Source organism: Ambystoma mexicanum, chromosome 7p (assembly GCF_040938575.1).
Source record: "Ambystoma mexicanum isolate Mex_15411 chromosome 7p, UKY_AmexF1_1, whole genome shotgun sequence".
Classification (NCBI taxonomy): domain Eukaryota; kingdom Metazoa; phylum Chordata; class Amphibia; order Caudata; family Ambystomatidae; genus Ambystoma; species Ambystoma mexicanum.
Window position 1 is genome coordinate 285,361,279 of NC_090939.1, and position 19,756 is coordinate 285,381,034.

Here is a 19,756-nt window from a genome sequence, read left to right on the forward strand (position 1 = left end):
CACCGAAGTGATTTTTACAAGAAGATGAACATAAAATTTCACAGCGTATTTATCCCAACACGAGAATAAGTCTACAGCAACACGAAAGTAAGGTAGAAAACACTCCCCACTGCCGTCATCTATCTGTCTATCTGTGTCCAGTCCCCCTAGCTCGGAGGTACATGTGCAAAGATCTGGTCCAAGATTTTAGTAGCTGCGATAGACCAAGTTGTTCTCAAGCCTCCTATTAAGCGCTCCCACCAGAGGAGTTCTTCCCTTAGGCATTTTTTAGGTGATGAAGTATGTATGGTGATCTGAATTTCTCTGTACCTGAACACAGTAATAAAAGGTGCCGTAATGTTTCGCTTTCTTCAGTGTTATTACAAAAGCGGCAAATATTCGTTGTTGAGAGGCCCCTTGTGTGCAGAATCTCGTTTGTGGGTAACAAGTTTAACCTTGCACGGAGTAGAGTGCTCCGAGTTTTCCTGTCTGGATGCTTTGTCAAAAAAGGTTGAATTACATTCAGTTTTCTGATTGTTGGAGGTAGATGTCTAGTTAGTTTATACTCGGATGCCTTATCCAGTGTATTTATCCAGTCCATTTCTTCCATTCGTGTTTTAGTTTTTGTCGGGTTACCCAAAGATTCTTCCATGGAGCTGCCGCAGATTTCAAGTTGCTGTAGGCACATTAGCTCCCATTTTGATAGTAACATGGATTTACTTGAGTTCATCTCCGCCTGTACCATCAGGAAAATTGCCGAGGAAGAAGGATCTTTTATCTTTCGATATAACATAACTGACGCTCTTTTCACTATTGACTCTAAAGAGGAGAGGTAGAGTTCACGTCTTATCAAGGCGATCGGAGTAGAAGGTGGTAGATTCAAGACTGAACGCCAAAACAGACTCTCCAATCTAGCCCATAAGCAGTAGGGTAAAGATGGCATAGCCTCCGCTCCGTAGGTAATAGCTGGGATAACTTTGCCCCTATAGAATTTAATCAGGGGCAACAATGAAAAGCGACCATATTTGTTGTCCAATATTTTTGCTTGTGAGGCGAGAGTTTTCATTTTTTCCGAGAGATGGTGTTGCATCGCTGAATCTTTGGCCGTGGAGTCAATAAGGACTCCAAGATATTTAAATTCAGTCACTTGTTCGATTTTGTTTGTGGCCAGGTACCACGAATTCTTCTGTCTTTTTTAGGTTTTTTCCAAACACCATTATCTTCGTTTTTTGTTTATTTACCTCTAGGTCATTGGCGGCTGTGTATGTAGTCAGTGCAGACAACTGACGTTGTAAGCCAATTGGGGTCTGGTCCAATTGAATAAGATCATCTGCATACAGAAGTCTTGGGATCTTCTCTTTACCCAATTCTGGGGGGAATGCTCGTGTGCTAGTTGAAATATCTTTATAGTCCCCAAAATAAGACAGGATGAGGGCTGGAGCTAGTGGGCAGCCTTGTTTGACCCCTCTGTCATTTGTTATGGATGACGAGAGTAGGCCACTGGTGTTCAGTCGTACCTGCATTGATGTAGAAGCATACAGAGCTTTGATAGGATTCAGAATCTCCTGGGGACAGTCCCAACTGATGAGTTTTTCCCAGAGCTTTCTTCGGTTGACCAAGTCAAAGGCCTGGGTCAGGTCTATAAATGCAAGGAATAGGTTCCGATTTGTTTCACGAGCTTTTGCTTTTAAGAGGCTGAGGATAAAGATGTTTATACTAGTTCCTACTCCCTTTTTTAAACCCCGATTGAAGGGGGTCATTACAGGGTGCTCTTTTTGTCCATTGATTAAAGTGATCCAGCAGAAGGGAGCCATAAACTTTCCCTATAACATCTAGGAGGGCCACAGGGCGAAGGTTTCTGGGGTCATCCTTCCTTCCTTTTTTGAATATAGGGATAATAACTGCTGAGGTCCAAGTAGGCGGGATTGAGCGGGAGATAGTACATTTGTAGAAAATTAGACTCAGCAGGTTTGCCCATTCTTCTGGCGCAGATTTCAAATTCTCATTAGATAGACCATCAGGCCCTGGAGCCCTGGATTTCTTTAGTTTGAGTATTTTATTCAAAATATCCGTTCTGTCGGAGAGATCGACCCACCGTGCTGTCGTCTGAGGAGATAGAGGGCCTTCAGCGGGATCTGGAGATTTGAAAAGTGATGTATAAAACCCAGTCCATGCTAGTTCCGATATACTGTTTAGCATCATTGTAGATGCCTCTTTAGCTCGTGGGTTAACCAGGCTCCAAAAGTCTCTAGAGTTGGACTTTCTAATTTGTTCTAGCATATTTTCAGAGTCCTGTTGATGTAATTTTAAACGGTAGACCCGTAGCCAGTTTTTGTAGGCTCTTGTTATCTCCTTTATATGCGCCCTGTTGGCGGGCGTGTTGTTTCTTGCAGCCATCCTTTTCGCTCTGCGGAGGATGTTTCTCTGTGCCACCAAAAGGGCGTCAAAATTATGTGCGTGATGGCTCTGGGATGTATTTAGCCCATTCAATCTTTTTGTCGTGGCTCTGTAAGGTTCCAAGAGTGGTCTGTAATCAACCTTTGTGGCCTCCTTACTGCTTCCATACGAACGAGTGATTGCTTGAATGTTGGCCCGTGTGATCCTTACCCGGTTACCTTTTCTTTCCGGTTCAATTCTTCCAGGATAATGGTCTGTATCTAGTTTTGTAGAGGCCCATTTAATAGCCAGCAAGTTATGATCGCTTTGGCTGGTCTGGCTAATTCTGAAGTCTGTCAACCGGGCTAAGAGAAGATCAGAAACAAAAATGTAGTCTATTGTTGAGTTGGACAAGCATCTTTTCCATGTTGGTAAAGAATTACAATCGGGAAGAGTGGCTGCAGAGTTAAAAAGATGTCTGGCAGACATTAGCTTCTGCCAGGCTAAGCCTTGTTTGCAAGGATTACTCTGTGCGTGACCTGTCTGGTGATTTATCTTAGGCACTTTGTTCCTTTCATTACAATTCCCATGTTCAATGGCCCAGCTCATTGTCTCACATTCTTTGATGGACGCTTTGGTAGTTTAACTTAATTTCCCAACATGCAGTATCGGACCCATCCGTTATACTCTTAAATCCAGGGCCTTCCTTCCACTTAGCCTTGCCCTTGTACTACGTCTCGCACCATCTGTGGTTTTTTCATGAACTTCCAATGTTGTTACCTAGTCTTCTCGCTGCACACCGCTCTGCTCCCCATGGCCTGGCAATCTGTCCAATATCCTTTACTACTGGAATACGTTTTCAAAACGGGTAGCAGGCACCCGTCTCCAGAAAGTACATGTCATGATAACCTGTTCTGTGGTTTTTTTTCCCCACTTTGAGAGTTTGCAGCCACCGCTTTTTTGCTCACTGTTCCTTTCACAAATTGGAAATAACAATTTGCATATTAGTCTTTGTCCCGCCCACATGGGCAGTCCAGCACCGAAATGCTATGGCAATTCCCTTCTGAACAAGAGTACCAACAGCAACCCCATACACGTGTTCCAGCCTTGTTGGGCCTCGTCAGTGAGGTGGAGCTCTACCTCTCTGAGCACAGTGAGCAGGGAGTCCACTTCTGGGTTCCCCCAGGTAACTCAGGTTGACCAACCCCAAGTTCCTTGCAAACATTTTTCAAAAAAGGTAGCAGAAAGACCATGGCATGATAATGTTCTGTGATTTTTTTTTTCCTACTTTGAGAGTTTGCCGCCATCACTTTTTTACTGGAATAAGGCCTGCTCCTTGATTCTCCCATGTCTTCACTCGGCAACCACCAGGTATCGGAAATCCTCCTATAATGTGGGTTATGTGAGGGAGGCATGGTATCAACAGTAAAACAGACACAAGTGACCACAGTTCAAGGGTGTTAATTGAACTTTCTCAAGGGTGTGATAAATGCCTATCTAAATCTACAGATGGGAGCAAGCTATGACCATCAAATAATAATAATAATAATAATAATAATAATAATGCAGTCCTAGTGGAGTCTTGTCAAATAAAAGGGCCTATACTAAAAAATAAAAAAAAGATTGCTAGCTAATTTACAAATAGTGTGGGGTAATGTTCATGAAAAATAAAGAGAAGTGTTCACAGAATGATAGGTCAGGATGTTCTGACATTTTGGCCTTCCTTGCCTACGTTTTCAGCACGGGGCAAGGTGGTTCACTCGATCAAAGCACACACTCTGGCTTCTTCCCCACGAGAATATAGTTCTATTTCCAGTAACAGGGCCCTCTGTGCTGAAGTCTCTTTTCTCATCAAAGTCTCTTGAGTCAGAGGGTCTGATGTACAAAACTTAAGATGCACAGTACTTTTCTTCTGGCAAGTATTCAACTCGGGTGCGTCACCCTGGGTCCCCCTCAGCCAGTCTCAGATCCCCGTTATTTTATGATCGTCGCTACGAATCCCCTTCTTCCGGGCTCGGATACGACTTTTTACAAAGTTCAGAGAATATTTGTTTTGGTTGACTCACAGTTCACCCAGATCTCCTTCAGCCGGGCTCAGATCCTTCCCCTTTTCTAATTAGTCTCCCTCAACCAGGCTCAGACCAGTTGTAGTTCACCTTTGTTTATCGAAGACTTCCGAATGTGCATTGGATTTAGCTTGACCCATTGCAGGACCACTTTGATACAAATTTCTGTATTGCAATACAGTTGCCTTCGAATGAGAACCCACGTGGTGCTGGACCACTCTGTATGCAGTATATCACTTGGCCTCCCAAAGTTCATTCACTCCTTTTGGTTTCCAATTATATTTGTGTCGCTCATCAAATGCATTTCAGACACTATCCTCTTTGGATTTCTTCATACAATTTTGCCACTTGCAACCTTGGTTCAAACACAAGCTGGTTTGGTATCAGTCTCTGACTCACCGGCTATGCTGTCTTTACTAGCGCAGCTTTGTTGTAGGAGCCAAGGACCATACCATGGTGGCAATCGCTCCTCCCTGCCTTGGCTATCGATACAGGAGAGCCCTGGTTACCTTCGATGTACAGTGTAGGTTTTTTTAGCTTTACTTCCCAGTCTTAGGCTTCTTACTTTCAAAGGTTTGCGAAAGTAATGGTCCTTAAAGGTCAAGTGTACTTCCCTCCTTGTAACCCTCTCTGGTCTCACCGTCTTTCTCTTTTTATTAAACTGCCATCTTGGAACTGCTGTTTCCTCATGTGCTTTTCTCCGCTCTGAGTGAGCTTTCATGCTCCGCCTTTTATCCGTGTGGGGAAGTGTGATGGAAGTCAGGTGTGTGTAATGATCAGTAATTGCCTGACCATTGTATTGGCATATGTCGAGTATATGGCTCTGGTGTTAGTCCGTTGTCGCTCACGGTGAACTGTCTGTGAGAAAGTGTTTGTGTGAGAAAAGTGTGAGGGTTTGAGTTCCTAGGTATCCTACCTGGTAGGATGGAGAAAAGGTGTTACAGGGAAGGGGATATCACATGTCTACCTCCGGTCCCCCACTTCCACTTCCCGAAGACCCCTCATCCAGTTGATCCTCCGGCACTGGTCCACGCCCAGGAACTGGATCCAAAAGCGATGGCCGCGTCCTGGCCACCTGGATGACAGATCCCTGGGTTCTAGCGGATGAGACACCTTCAGGTTTCTCAGTTATCTGGTTCCGTTTGCCAACTTGGTCCAGCCCAACGAAAGTTAGAGTGCCTATTGCACACAGCACTCTCGGGGCCCTCTCTCCTCCAGGCTTCAGCTGCAGTCTCTGCGTCTCCTCCTCCTCCTGGTCTTCTTTGCTTCTGCCCCTATGCTCTGTCTCATTTCCATACGTTGGTGGGGAGTCCTATTACCTGCTCGTACTGGTGTTATTCACCCATTGGGCCTTTCTACTCATCACTCACTGGCATTTTCAGGCTGACGTTGGATCACATTGTCCGGGGGCATGCATTTAAAAGTTCAGGTGACCATCTTAGATTTCATTGACATTTCGCTCTGATTTTAATCAGAAGTGAGTTTTCTCTCCTCATGGTTTGTCAAGGGTACCTGCTGTGTTTCTGCTTCCACTAGGACTTGTATGCAACATAATTGTCTGTATGGCTGTATACGATGATGATCTTTGGAGGCACTTCACGTCAGTGCACATTAATCTGTTGCTTAAGCCCCCTAGAAGTTCTTGTTTCTTTTTGGTGGGAGGCAGCAACGCTCTATTGCCAATAAAGTATTGTCTATCTGCAGTCCTTGATGAATGGAGATCTGTGGCATGAGTTGATGGGGGAGGAGGGATGAGGGGGAGACTAGTTTAGTCTAAGGACGACCTAATACAGCGCCTGTTGGCTTGCTTCAGTGTCCTTTTGTCTTCAGTTACAACTCTCGAGTACAGGTTCTGCAAGCATATGTTTGGGTATAGACCGTAAATTAAGTAATGCCTTTCCTCCTCAGGATCAAACCCCCTGGCCCAAATGGGACCAGCCTAACATGGGGTTGCATGCTTTTAGGGTAACAAAAGAAACGCACACACACACTGGTGGAACCAATGTCCCAATCCACGGGGCCACTCGGAATTCTCAGTGTGGGGCAATGGACAAGTCTCCCTTGTCCATGGATAACGAACTGGCCTTGTGCGGAAAAGACCAGGCTGGGGAGGGACAAGGGGCAGGGATAGAACGATTAGGAAGAGAAAAAGAACAAAAGAGGGGCTTCAAAAAAGAAAGGTGATATTTTAAGGGGAAACTCTCACGCATAGATCATTCAAAAAAACATTGGCACCTTGAAGTATTCCAATCAACGGCTAAACAAAATTTTAAAAAATCCTAACTGCCCCAACGAGGACTTCGGCAGTGGGCTTTAGTTGGAAGGCATATGTTAGTCTTTCCCACAGACTGCCTTGTACAAATGGAAACGTACGGACAGAGGAGATCCTGATACAAATGATCCATAAGGGACTTGTATTTCGGGAAGCTTCTGCTACAACCATAAAGTGCATTGACACTGTAACCGGCTCACCACGGCTCTAGTCTAAGAAACCAAAAGTGTGCAAAATTAAATGGAATGTCATCGTACAGAAGCCAACTGCAGAGGTCACGTATGGGCGACTAATGAAACACAATGGTGACAAACAAGAACTGTCAGATCATGGTTGTATGTACATTTGATATCGCGTTTTTTTTTGTTCCATTTGCCCCAATTAACAGCAGTGTACTGTGGGAGATTTAAATGAGTGTTACCAAGGACTCTGAAAAGGCTTTTCATCCGCATCTGTGAGTCACAAACCTGGGTAATGAGCACTGTGCAACTACATAATGACCGACTCTTATCCTGCAATGATCCCTGCTAAATCCTGCCTTGTTCACATTCCTTTGTCACGACCCCTCCGTTAGGGTGCTGCTCTCTGGATCTCCCCCGGCCGCGTCTCCCCGGCATGTTTGTGTTTTCCTCCACAGGAGAGCGTGCGGGAGGATGAGCTGTCGGAACTCAGCCCGGTGTCTGCCTCACCCCAGAGACCTGCGTTTCCGATGGAGTGGCAGGGCAGTTCAACCAGTTAGACTGAATGTTTATCGGCGCGATTGCGTAAATTAATCGCTGTCTGCTTCTCGTTTCCAGGCAATAGGCTCTGTGAATTGTGTGTTTTAATAAATTGCGACTCGCTCTCCCATGTTGTGCTGCTAAGGCTTGTTTTCTTTCTCCCCTTGACCAGGTTCCCGTGGTCCCTAATTCAAGGGCGGACGCGGCGCGCGCTTCCCCTCCTCATGGAGTGTCAGAGGGGCAACTGCTGACAGCTTTGATGGTTCCGGCCACGCACCGTTCCGATAGAAATCTGCTTTCCTAGCCATCTAAATGCCACGGATCCTTGGACGAAAGTTGCGCTGGAGGCCATCGGTATCTTGCGAGGTACTGCTTTGTCTTTTTTTTTTTTTTCTCCCCCCGCTGGTTGGTCTGGGGGGAGGGGAGAGGTTGGAGAAGCTGTCAGTGGTTTAAAGCTGCACCCGCTCAGCTGCACAAACGCATTCAAATCTTTGCAATGAGCGGCTCCTGCTGACCTTCTTTTCCCGTCTTATGACTGCCTGCAGGGGCAGAAAGCTTCCATTAGTGTGTGTGTTTGCAGAGCATATACGAGAAATAATGGAAGCTACGTTTTCAGAGCAGGCAGGGGGTGCTTCCAAAACGAACATTAGAAATGGATGGTCTGCCCATCTATCTGGTAAAATGCATGTGCCTAGTCTTGTGTTGTAGTTTAGATAATTCTGATAGCGCCATAGTATCTGTAAATCCGATGGGTTTATGTTCCATTAGCTGTGCATTTGCCACAGAATCCGTGATTACACGCGATACATTTGCATGGGCTCAGGAGATAGAATCTGAAATTCTGTCTTCGCTGGCCCAATTTAATTCTTGAACTGCAAGTTATGTTAAGTGTTTGTAATGTCATCGGGAACGTTCCAACCACTCAGTATTAAGTACATAATATGTAAACAACGGCACGTGTCCTTCCTTGTTTTCTATGCCATTGCCTTTTTGAAATGATGCATCTTGTGTTTGCAGGAGCAATCCTCTCATCCGAGGTAAGACCTGGGCCTGTGAATTCTAGGGTCTGTATTTTGAAATCGATGCCGAGGGCTTGAATTACCACAATTGTGCGCGCCTTGTCAAAGGTGCTCTATTAATCATGGGGGCCTGAACGAGTGGAGGGGCCAGATGAGTCTTCGGCGTTCTAGCTCACTCGCACATCTCGCCAGCTGGCAGGGGATGCGCCCAGAGAAGTGTTGTCGGACAAGTACTGGCAAGTAAAGCTTCCTGTATTCCGCAAAGCTCTGCGACTTCAGCAGTGCCTGCGCCCTCGATGCGCGAAGCAATGGCTGCGTAGTGCTAAAAAGCCCGCTTGATCCCCATCTGCCACTCCAGGGTGCCTCCACGTTCCCGACTAGATATGGGAGGAGTAGGGATCTCGCGCAGGCGAATGCCACCTCTGCCATACCATGCCTGCTTATAAACCAGCACTTGCAGCACGCTCCACAATCTTGACACATTTAGAGCCTTCAAATGTGGCACACTCGGCACTCATTTCAGCAAACTTAACTCATAGATGCTAAGCTGCCCCATTTCATGTGTGCCACATTCAGGAAGTGGTGCCTAGCACCTTGAAGCGTCTCTTGTGCTAAAAAAAAATTTCCAATAAATATCTCAGACAAAAAATGGCAAAATACTACTTTATTCTCAGTTCAATAAAGCAGGGCAAGGACCAATGGACTGATGCTCGCACACAAACTTGATTATACAGAGATTCTTTACCCCAATATGCGTCAACTATGATGTCGTGCGTGGCAAACTGCAAACCCTATTGAAGGGAAGGGTTGGTAAGGGAGTATATGTACCAATGGCATGTATAAGGGTTAGTACTTCATTGGCTGCCACTCATCTGTAGTGCACACTTTGAACTACCTCTAAATACATATAATACTGACTATAGTAAAGAAAGTGACTGCAGAATGGTCTATGCAACATTGAATAGCACGTTTCCCCATAAACCCTGTGATTGGTTGGCATGCTCACCCAACCTTGGACTCTCGGCTCGCTAGCAGCACGTAAGAACAACAAAACCCAGGTGCTCGAGTCACATCAGATTACTCCCCACTTTCCCAATGAGGCCACCATCTCTTATCAGTCCAACCATAAGCCAAAGACTCCAGTCTGTAGTTGACCTTGTAGCCTGCTCTCTGTTCTAGGACATTCGAAGGAGTGCAAGCATATCACTATCTTCATCCGAAGCTTAATGAATAGCTCTTGTTTTCGACTTCTGAATCACGTGTGAGAAGACTGTAAACTTGTCTATTTCCACCTCTTATTTACTGCAATTTGATTTACTTATACTGGGTAGTCTTGCTCCTCTTGGCCTCTAGAGAGCTGCTCACTCCATCTTGTATAGACCTGATTCACTGTTAATAGTGCACTACTGCTCTTGCAAATGTTTTCTTCTTTAATCTAAGAGCAATATGTCTTACGTACATGGCTTATCAGTCTGTTTCCCTTTGTGCCTTGCAATTATTCCTTAAATGACACCTTTGATCCCAGGCCAACATAGACACCCCTTTATTTTGCACACAAAGCTATTTCTCCAATGTCTCCTGACTCTGCATCCCAGGTCTGTCTCTGAGGTAGCTGGGTTGAGTCTTAACACAAGCCGACGTCCATATTCCCATCATGGCTGCCTCAGCCACGTTATATTTTCCTCTATAGCAAGCTTCTATATGTCTCCTCTACCTTGCGTTACTGCATATTTACACGTATTGGTCAGCAAGTTACTTTATTTTCTTTGTATATATGATTACTTATGTTTCTCTTGGTACTGCAGTTACTTCGTCATTCATGCGTATTTTCATATTGTTTCTGTATGCCCTTTTATTTTTTCTCCATAACATCACTTTGGTTCTCTTCAGATTTCACTCAAGACTACGTGATGTCCAATGGTGCATCATTACACTCTTTCAGTACAAGGTCACATTTGGTATGGTTGCCCGAATGCATATCGTCTTTCATGTACTCTATGCAATATAGGGACAACAGATGGGAGTTCTTCTCCTGCTGTTCCAATTTTATGGTGGTGAGTGGGCTGGAGCTAGGGAAAATGCATCCACCTGCTACTCTACAATGTCCTCGCTTTTCACTCAGGATTGTGGGAATTGCAGTTTTTTTCTCATTCTAAGACTGGGCAAACGAGTCCCAACGTGCAAGGCAAAAAGTCAGGACTGGCTCATGCTGTCACAGATGACATAGGGCCACTTGCCAGCTTTTAGAAACATTGACATACACCACTCAACACATGGACCTCACAAAGTGCTCTCTCACAAACTGACATACTCTGGCCCTCCTTATGTAAAGGGCAGTAATGGACTGCTCGAAAGTAGGCTGGGCTACTGTCAGGCGGTCTGCACCACCCATTACGTAAACATTGCGATGCTGGACTGAGGCTCTTGCCAGTGTGAAAAGGCATAGCAGTGGAAGTTTCGCCCCAGTTGTGCCGAAGAAAGCAGAGTGAGAAGTGCGGCCCCAGAGGTGGTGGTGCTGGTGGAAGCCAAAGAGGGCCGCTTCTCGGAGGTTGGCACCACATTGCCCTTCTTCCATGCCCCTCCTGGTGGAGATACAACGACCATGTTTGCTTGCCCATTTTCCCGCCCAATCAGGTGGAGTTGGATTACTTGCTGTACTTAACTGGTGGTTCATATTATGTAATGAGGCCTACTGTGTTTGGGAAAGCATGTAGGATTCAATACTGCCTGCACAGTCTTGGAGACTGAACCTATAGCAAAATCCACCACTGGCCGAAGTTGGTTTTCTGCAGTAGGGATTTATGTAGCCAGTGGCGAGCACTCCGATCAGAAACGCTTTACATGAGGATGAAACTGGGATTGGAGTTATCCCTTGCTGAGTGCTTTACAAAACATCTTGTTTTTGGGATAAGGCATGAATAATCAATGTTATTTTGCATTTTTTATAGCGCCTTATATACCATTGGTATGGTCTGAAGGCGCTGGTAGGTTGAACGCCCTTGGAACCCGAAGTTCAGATCAGTAGAGCGAGTCAAAAGGTGTGTGTGAGAACCAGGTATGTGTGCAGCTCGTGCAGTATCCGTGTAATAGCTGCTTCATTAGCGGTAGGTGTGGTGGTTGAGAGATCAGGAGTATGTGTTAGTTCTGGCAGGATTTATCCAGACCGGATGTGGCTGCATTAGGCCTGAGGAGAACGCCTGGCTGGTGGGTGGGTAACCAGCAGTGTTTACTTAGAATGATGTGGAGTGAGCGGCGGAATGTTGGTATGAGAACAGTTATACCGAATGGTGTCATAGTATCTGTGTTCTAGTTGAGTGGTGATGTAAAGGAGAGAGTGAGCGTGGTGGTGAGATATGATGGGTTATGTGCTCTTTCAGACGTTCTCTGCATTCCAAACCCTATTATGTACGTCACATAATTCTATGCGCTCCAGTCCGTTCCATGCACTCCTATCCACTCTATGCTTCCCAGTCAGCTCCATACACTCCGGTCCGCCCCGCGTGTTTGAGTCCACACTGCGCGCTCCAGTCCGCCATGCGTACGCCAGTCAGCCCTATCCACTCATCAGCCCTACACATGCACTCTTGTCTGCCCCACGCATGTACTCCGAGGTATAGGGGGTTTGCGTAGTCCAGTCTAGATATATTGATTGATTGGACCGCAGAGAGACTGCTGGGAAAGGATAGATATGGAAATATGCGCCTAAGGGTTTTAAGGTGGTAGTGGCAGGACTTTGAGACGTTGTTCACTTGGCGCAAGAGTGTTAGGTCTGAGCCAAGGGTGCATCCAAGATTTGTCACTGATTTGGAAGGGTTCGGTGAATTGCCCATGGCGGATGGCCAGGGTAGTGGGTGCGGAAGAAGATCGGCGTTGCCACATACCATGATTTCCGTTTTGGAGGGGTTTAACAAGAGGTGGCTTTGGGTCATCCATAGTTCTATGTCAAGGTGGCCAGGTCCGGTCGGGAGTTGGGTTTTGAGTTCAGGAGTTTTAGAATTAGTTGAGTGTCGTCGGCATAGTTGTAGCACAGGATGTTGTGCGAACGAATTATTGGTGGGAGGGTGATCAAGTAGAGATTGAACAGAAGGGCAGATAGGCATGCTCCTTGTGGGACTCCCATGTCGACTGGTCGGGCTTGGGAGGTATAGGTGGAGAGTATCGTTATTTGGAAACGATGTTTGAGGAATGAAGTTATCCATTTAAGAGCAGTTCTATGAATTCCTAGGGAGTGGAGGCGGTTTAGGAGGATTGAGTGATAGATTGTGTCAAAGGCGGCAGATAGGTCAAGAAGGATTAGTGCTGCGCATCCCGCGGAGTCTGCCGTCATTTTAAGGCCATCCCAAATTGAGGTTAAGGTGGTTTCAGTTCCGTGACGGGCTCTGAAACCCGATTGAGCGGGGTCAAGGAGATTGTTGGCTTCGACAAAGGCATTTAGTTGGGAGTAGGCGGTTTGGTCAATGAGTTTGGCAAGGAATCTGGTGTTTGAGATGGGGCGGTAGTTTTTGGGCTCGAGAGGGTCGAGCGAAGGTTTTTTAATTAGAGGTTTGACATGAACCGTTTTGAATGCGTCGGGAAAGATACCAGAGGAAAGGGAGGCATTTATGACGGATCTTGCGTGTTCTCCTGCGCAGGTTGAAGCGAACATTTCTTTGAGGGTTGTGGCTGGGCAAGGGTCCAGCGGCGAGCCAGATGGTTTGCGGGCAGAGAGAAGTTTGAGAAATTGCTCTGGTGATATTGGACTAAAGGATTCGAACGTTGGTTGCGTAGTGGTCGCAGCTGGTGGTCTGGCCAGTATGGGGGCAGAATTGCTTGGTGGATGTAAGAGAGCCAGTTGGTGGCTAGGGTATTTGTTCTTTCGAGAGCCGTGGTGTAAAAGTGGAGGGGAGAGTGAGTCGCACAGTGATTGTGAGGGAGTCGGGACGGTCGTGTTGCAGGCCGGATTGGTGAATTCGGAGATGATTTTATGGAGTTCTTTGCTTGGGTTTTTGCAGTTTAGGATTCAGGAGTTGTAGTGGGCTTTTTTTGCTTTCCGGATTTCGGCCTTGTAGTGATAAAGGTGTCGGGCCATGGTGGTCTTGCTCTCCTGGGTTTTAACTTTCTGCCATTTACGTTCTAGTTATTTATATAGTTGTTTGGTGATCTTCAAGTCAGGCGTGAACCATCTGGGGAAGAGGCCACGGCGGGTTGATGGTTTGCAAGGGGGTGTGAGCCGCATCAGAGATGCGTTGAGCCATGAGTCAAAGGCGTCAGGGGTTAGTTGTTTGTTGAGTTGGCTGGTAGGTGGTGGGGATTGGAGGAGTGCGTTGACTAGGTCTGGGACGATTATTCGTTTTTTCCAGCACTTGCGTAGATTCGGAGGTTCAGATTCGAGTACGGGAAGGGGGTCGGGTGAGTGAATGGCGAACGAGAGAATGAAGTGATCGGACCAGAGGATAGGGGTGAGGGGGGTTTAAATGAATCGGGGTGTTGGAACTGAAGATTATGTCAAGAGTGTGTCCTTTATAGTGAGTCGGGCCGTTTATGTGGGGTTGGAGGTTAATTGCGTCCAAACTGTCAACCAGATAGTGTGTCGTAGGGTTGGTGGGGATGTCGAGCCATATGTTGAAGTCTCCAAGAAGGGTGAGGTTGTGATGGTTTAGTTGAAGTGTGGCAATACAGTCGCAGAGGTTGTTTGCAAATTGTCTATCGTAGCCAGGAGGCCTGTAGATTATTAGGAAGCTGTGTGAGAACGACGGGGAGAGGGATAGTTTAACGAGGAGGGATTCGCAGGAAGGAATGGAAGGTTGGTTGTCGATGATTGAGACGTGGAAGAGAGACTTGTAGACGAATGCTACTCCTCCTCCTCTGGAGGGACGGTTCAGTGGGATGTAATAACTGCAGACAGGCGTCTGAACATTTGATGAAGAATGCAAATAAGATGCTACTTAGCAATTTGAGTATACAATATATACAGAGCAAGAGGTGTACAAGAGGGTGATGTGCTGTGTGTGGGCAGTGTATCATTAAAGGGAAAGGAGATTGAGTTTAAGAGCAGCTTTAAATGCTTGAATAGTAGTACATTTTTATTGTCTGGGGCGAGCAAGGCACGAGAAGAAGCGGGCGACAGCACAGAGGGATGGCGTAAGGTGCTAGTGCTAAGGTTCAGAGGTGGTGAGTAGCAGTTGGAGTTACCTAGATATCAGGAGGGGTGGGGGTAGTCCATGGATGGATTTAAAGAGTATACAGAATTTGAAGAGGGGTCAGTGAGCAGAGGTGAGAGGAAGCAGGCGAGGTTGCAATGTAAATGAGTAAACAAGGAGGGCTGAATAGGGTACATGCGCAGTAGTCATGTCAACCAGGTTCAAGGGTAGAGAGAATGGTTTTGAAAGAGGTGAGCATATTTTTCATATTTAGTAGGTTGACCTTAGCAACGATCTCAGTGGAGGCAATACATTGGTGGAGTTTTAGATGGTTGCCAAGTAGGACCCAGAGGATGGGACCATAGGGCATGTTGGGTGTAGGTCGGGAAAAGTATATGGGGAGGAACGGAAGATGGAGGACCAACCCTAGCCCATAGAACAAAACTGCCACCGCAAGACTGAACAGGTCATATTTGTACAAAATCAAGAAAGAAAAAAAAAAACTATGGAAACAGAATTTCCAACTCCACAATCCATGCAGTGAACTTCACTAAATCCTAGGGGAATTCAAGTCCCCTACTAGCTTATCCCTGCCATCTCCTAACTCATAAGCTCTCTGCGATGATCACTCTAACGACTTCCATAACATGGCTCTTGAGAGACATTGTACCATCAACTCAAAACTAATTCTGGTCCAGCCATCCACATCCGGCCCTCTCCCAAACCGTTCCCCTCCCGGCCAATTGTCTCCTCATTTGCACCTTTCTCCCAGGACGACTTCTGCAACCTACTAGCACTTATCCAAACATCAGGCTCGTCTGGAGATCCTTGCCCACCTCCCCTTCTAGATCCTTACCTCCACCTGTGTTGGCAGTGTAGCCCGCTGTCATGATTCCTGCCCCTCATGTCCCCAGCCCTCCAAGATGTCAGGCTGGAGCCAGGCCACGATCACCTACATGGCCCTCACGGGCCTCTCCATCCCTCCAAAGACCCACTTGGAGTCAGACTTGGCGCTTTTGGCACCAGACTCACTCACTCCCATAGGATAACATTGGGGATTGGACTTGTAGTGCATTGATGGGGACAAGATGGATGCCCCCACATATTTCGGTTCCCAAAACTGCATGTGCGGTTTAGTCTTTTGGGTGTGGTTCAGCCCAGAGACACCTGGGATACCCAGAGACTATTTAAGCCGCACCCAGGCTGAGAAACGTGCTTTGCGTTTTCTGCACCTGCAGCGTGACACTCACCGTGTTCGTATCGGTCCCCAGTAGGCCTGCATCTTTCTTTTGTGCTCAGCTCCTGCAAGAACACCGTTAGGAACAGCCTTACCTTGCGGCGCTTCTGCCCATCATTCATCGCTCCTTCTGTTCTCCGGGCATCTTCGGTGGTATCATTCCCATCCCGGCATGCCGCTTCCTAAGGAACAGGGAAAAGATCAGAAAAAGGCATTAGTAAGCATTCTGTAAATAGTCGCTTTTTTTTAAATACTGTACGAGCTTCAAACGCTTACCTGAATCTGAGCCACTCTGGGGGAACTGTCTCCGGAGCTTCTCATCCATCTGCAAGAGGGAAAAGACACTCCAGGTTAGCGTGGAAACATCTAGAGGCGCCGCATGCCGCGCTTACCCATCGCATTTGTTCTTCATTACCGGCATCCACGCTGAAAACGTCGCAGCACCTAAAAGACACAGAAAAATAACTCCGTTCAATGCAAATACGAAAGGGGTGCATCACGCATCGCGCTCTCACTCAACTTCAGTGATACTCATCTCAGCAGCACACCGCCATCCCCGGACGCCGGTCATCATCTAAGGAAGGAAAGGAACAAAGTAACTGTTCAAAAGACTCATTATACTTACTTGTCGGACTCTTGCCAGTGAAGTAACTAGGTAGCAATGAGCCCGCATCAATCAACGTGCCCCTGTGCTGAAAGCCGGACGGAGAGCACACTATCCAAGAAAACAAGGTGAGCTGTGGATCAAAGGGAAGGGTTGGACCCCGGGAAAGCAGGGGTTCAAGCACACAGACAATAGGGAGTTAAACTCTACCAATCCTATGTTTCAGGCCCAGTCTGCAGTCGAATAGCCTCCAGGGAAGGGTTCGAGGTCGGAAGAGTTCAGAACAGGCTGAGTGACGTCCCCGTGGATACCAGGTGAGCGTTACACCCGCTCCATCATATATAAATCCCTCTCATCTGACACTTTCCCACAGGCCTTCAAAACCTCCCATGTCAAACCGCTACTCAAAAAACCCTGCCTCAACCCATTCTCCCCTTCAAGCTACCGTCCAATCTCCAACACCCGCTTCATTGGTAAACTAATTGACTGCGCTGCATATAAGCGACTGGCCTCTTCACAGAAGCCAATCGACTCCTTGACCCAGCCCAATCGGGATTCCGACCCCTCTGTGCCGGTCAGATAGCACAGCGAGCTAAGCGATCACCCCTGATATCGCGGTGCAGCCTGCTGTGGCAGTTTTGAATCCCTGACAAGTTTTGAGTGTCAACTCAGCCTTTCATCCTTCTGAGGTTGATAAAATGAGTACCACTCTGTGGGATAATAATTTCTTCTGTTATTTGAGGGCTCTGAGGCCTATGGGTGTGTAGCGCTATATAAGAAATACATTATTATTATTAAAAGAATTCTGCCTGGTCTCTATCTGCGATGACCTGAAAAGAACTGCAGCTTCAGAAAGGTGTGCTGGTCTCATCCTCATGGACGTAACAGCAGCCTTTGATACCATCGACCACTCAATACTCAGGAACAGGCTCCTCCCCTTTGACATCAAAGACACTGCCCCAAATTGGATCACCTATTTTATTTCCAAACGCTCGCAAATCATTCTCTTCCCACCTTTCTCCTCCTCTCCTCGCCCCAAAAGGAGTTCTGCAAGGAACCCCGAGTTCACTCATCTTCAACCTCCAGATAAGCCCACTACCAGCTCTCATACGCTCACACAACCATACCTGCTATAACTATGCAGACGCCACACTGATCATTCTCAAAATCCCCAAGACTCGAGCCTTCCCACCTCCCAACCTCGCCTCTTGCCTCTCGAATATCGATCTATGGATGACGACCGACCTCCTAATCCTCAACCCGGGCAAATCAGAAATCCTAATATGCAGTTTAACTGCTCTGATGCCCCAATCTTTACCATGGCCAACTGTCCTGGGAGCCCCACCTGCCGCCTGCACCGCCATTAAAAATCTTGGATGTAACATGGACGCAGACCTAGCTCTAACCAAACACATCAACTCCATCTCCAGAACCTGCCAATTACACATCAAAAAACAAATCTTTCTCTACTGCTCCTATCCCCAGAGTCTCTGCGATACTAGCCATCATGTCCTTCCTAGACTAAGCCAACTCCCTCTATCTCAGAGTCCTGGTACGCCAGCTCAGGAAATTTCAACAAATCCAAAATGCAGTGGCCATATTGCTCCTTGCTTTCCCTCCCAGAGAACACATCGCCCCCAAGCTTAGGCTAACAGGGAGCCAGTGCAATATTCTAACAACCACCTTCAAATCCATGCGCATCAAGCACCAAGCCATCCATAATATAGTACCTGAGTTCCTTCAGGGGTACAGGCGCATTATAAATTCTATATCGTATAAGATCTTAACAAAATCATCCACTACTAGTCGCCCAGAAACCTCAGATTGGGATCCGCTCTGCTCCTCGCTATCCCCCCTTACCGCCCTACCAGAGTTGATGGCTCGCCTTCTCTATCCTAGCTCCCACTATCTGGAACTCTTCTGCTGCACATCCACTGCATTGAAAACAACCTCTACTTCCAAAAAGTCCATAAAACCTGGCTATTTACTGCATTATTTTGAAACCCCCAAACCTCCCCTCCCCACCCCCCAAGTCCCTATGCGAATTCAGAAACCCTCAGCGCCAGTCGGCCCTCTCCCCCTCTCTCCCCCCCTCTCCTCCCCCTGTCTTCCCCGCTTTCTCTCTTCCCCGCTTTCTCTCTTCCCCGCTTTCTCTCTTCCCCGCTTTCTCTCTTCCCCGCTTTCTCTCCCCCTTCCCCCCACCTGTCATGTATGGTGAAACAGGCAACGTGCACTCACAGTAAATTGAGATAGAATCAACACCATTGCAATTGGACAGATTAGGATGCACTGCAGGGCAAATTGTCAGGGGAGGACGTGTACCATGGCATATCCCAGCCAGGTGGGGGTAGCCCATGCATTACTCCAGGAGGGCAATCACAAACCTGCCCTGGAATGACTCTGGAAGCAAGGGGGGGTGGGTGGGCAGGTATGGCGCATGTATGAACTACAGGAGGGACCGCCCACAGTAAAGGTAACCACTGAAAAGGTTCAGTAATGTGCTCAATAGCAGTGTAGACATTCTACGTTATCTGCCAGAAGGACCTGGAAATACAACCTGTGCGCCCCTCCTGTTGCAAATAGTTTGAGCATAGACTGTCACTAACCACTTTATCGCAGCTGCAAGAATCAACAGAAGAAGCCAATTACCCGACCGGGTGCACAAACAACAAATCGCCACCGAACTCCAGCAGGTACATATAACGCACCACTGCGGTGGACACTGGCTGCAGGCATGGCTAAACTCACACACCAGAACACAGCGAAGACTATGACAAAATGTGGTCGGGCTGTTCACCTAACTCACCGCCTACTCACACCAGACTACGCTTCAACACCTCTGATATCAGAATACAGCGCACTCGAGTCATCTCCTGACTCCTCTCAGCACCCACAAATGCTTGTGCCACATGGGTTGCACTTATTGGAGACTGGCCAGCCCTGCTAAGCCTTATTTGGCCAAATGCACACATATCCTAATGTTACTCCAACATTCTGGACTTCGGTCCTCCGAGGACGTTCCCAGCCACAGGGCATTGAGACTATAATAATGGTAAAAGGCCCTATATAAATGATGACGAGTACAATACAGTTTGCTACCTAAGCTGGGGAGGGACCATCTCTTTACTCGTAACCCTACATAGCCCTATCCAAACATAGGAACACAGACAGATTATACCTCCCTTCAGAATACTGCCGAATTGACAATTGGTGACCACTACAATTCTCTCAATTATTCCATCCAAGTCCCTTGGAAGCCTATTTTTAACCAATGGGTGCCTGAGATTCCAAGCCTAGTTCTACCCTATAGATTCCAGAGCTACTCTTGATATGATATATGGTCTGATAAGGCATTTATAACGCGC

General features: G+C 47.0%; 1 protein-coding gene across 4 annotated transcripts in view; it reads left to right on the top strand.

Moving 5' to 3' along the window:
• The window catches only part of TIAM1 (TIAM Rac1 associated GEF 1), an 853,394-nt gene that overhangs the window by 190,036 nt on the left and 643,602 nt on the right, over positions 1 to 19,756 (top strand). For 2 of the 4 annotated variants that reach the window (XM_069636354.1, XM_069636352.1), the window contains exon 2: positions 7,585 to 7,778. The exons of 1 other annotated variant lie outside the window; for it this stretch is intronic. The gene's annotated coding sequence lies outside the window, so the exon portion shown is untranslated. Of the gene's footprint in view, positions 1 to 7,310; positions 7,416 to 7,584; positions 7,779 to 19,756 lie in introns of those variants that run through there. One more of the 4 variants, XM_069636355.1, reaches the window with a different exon arrangement.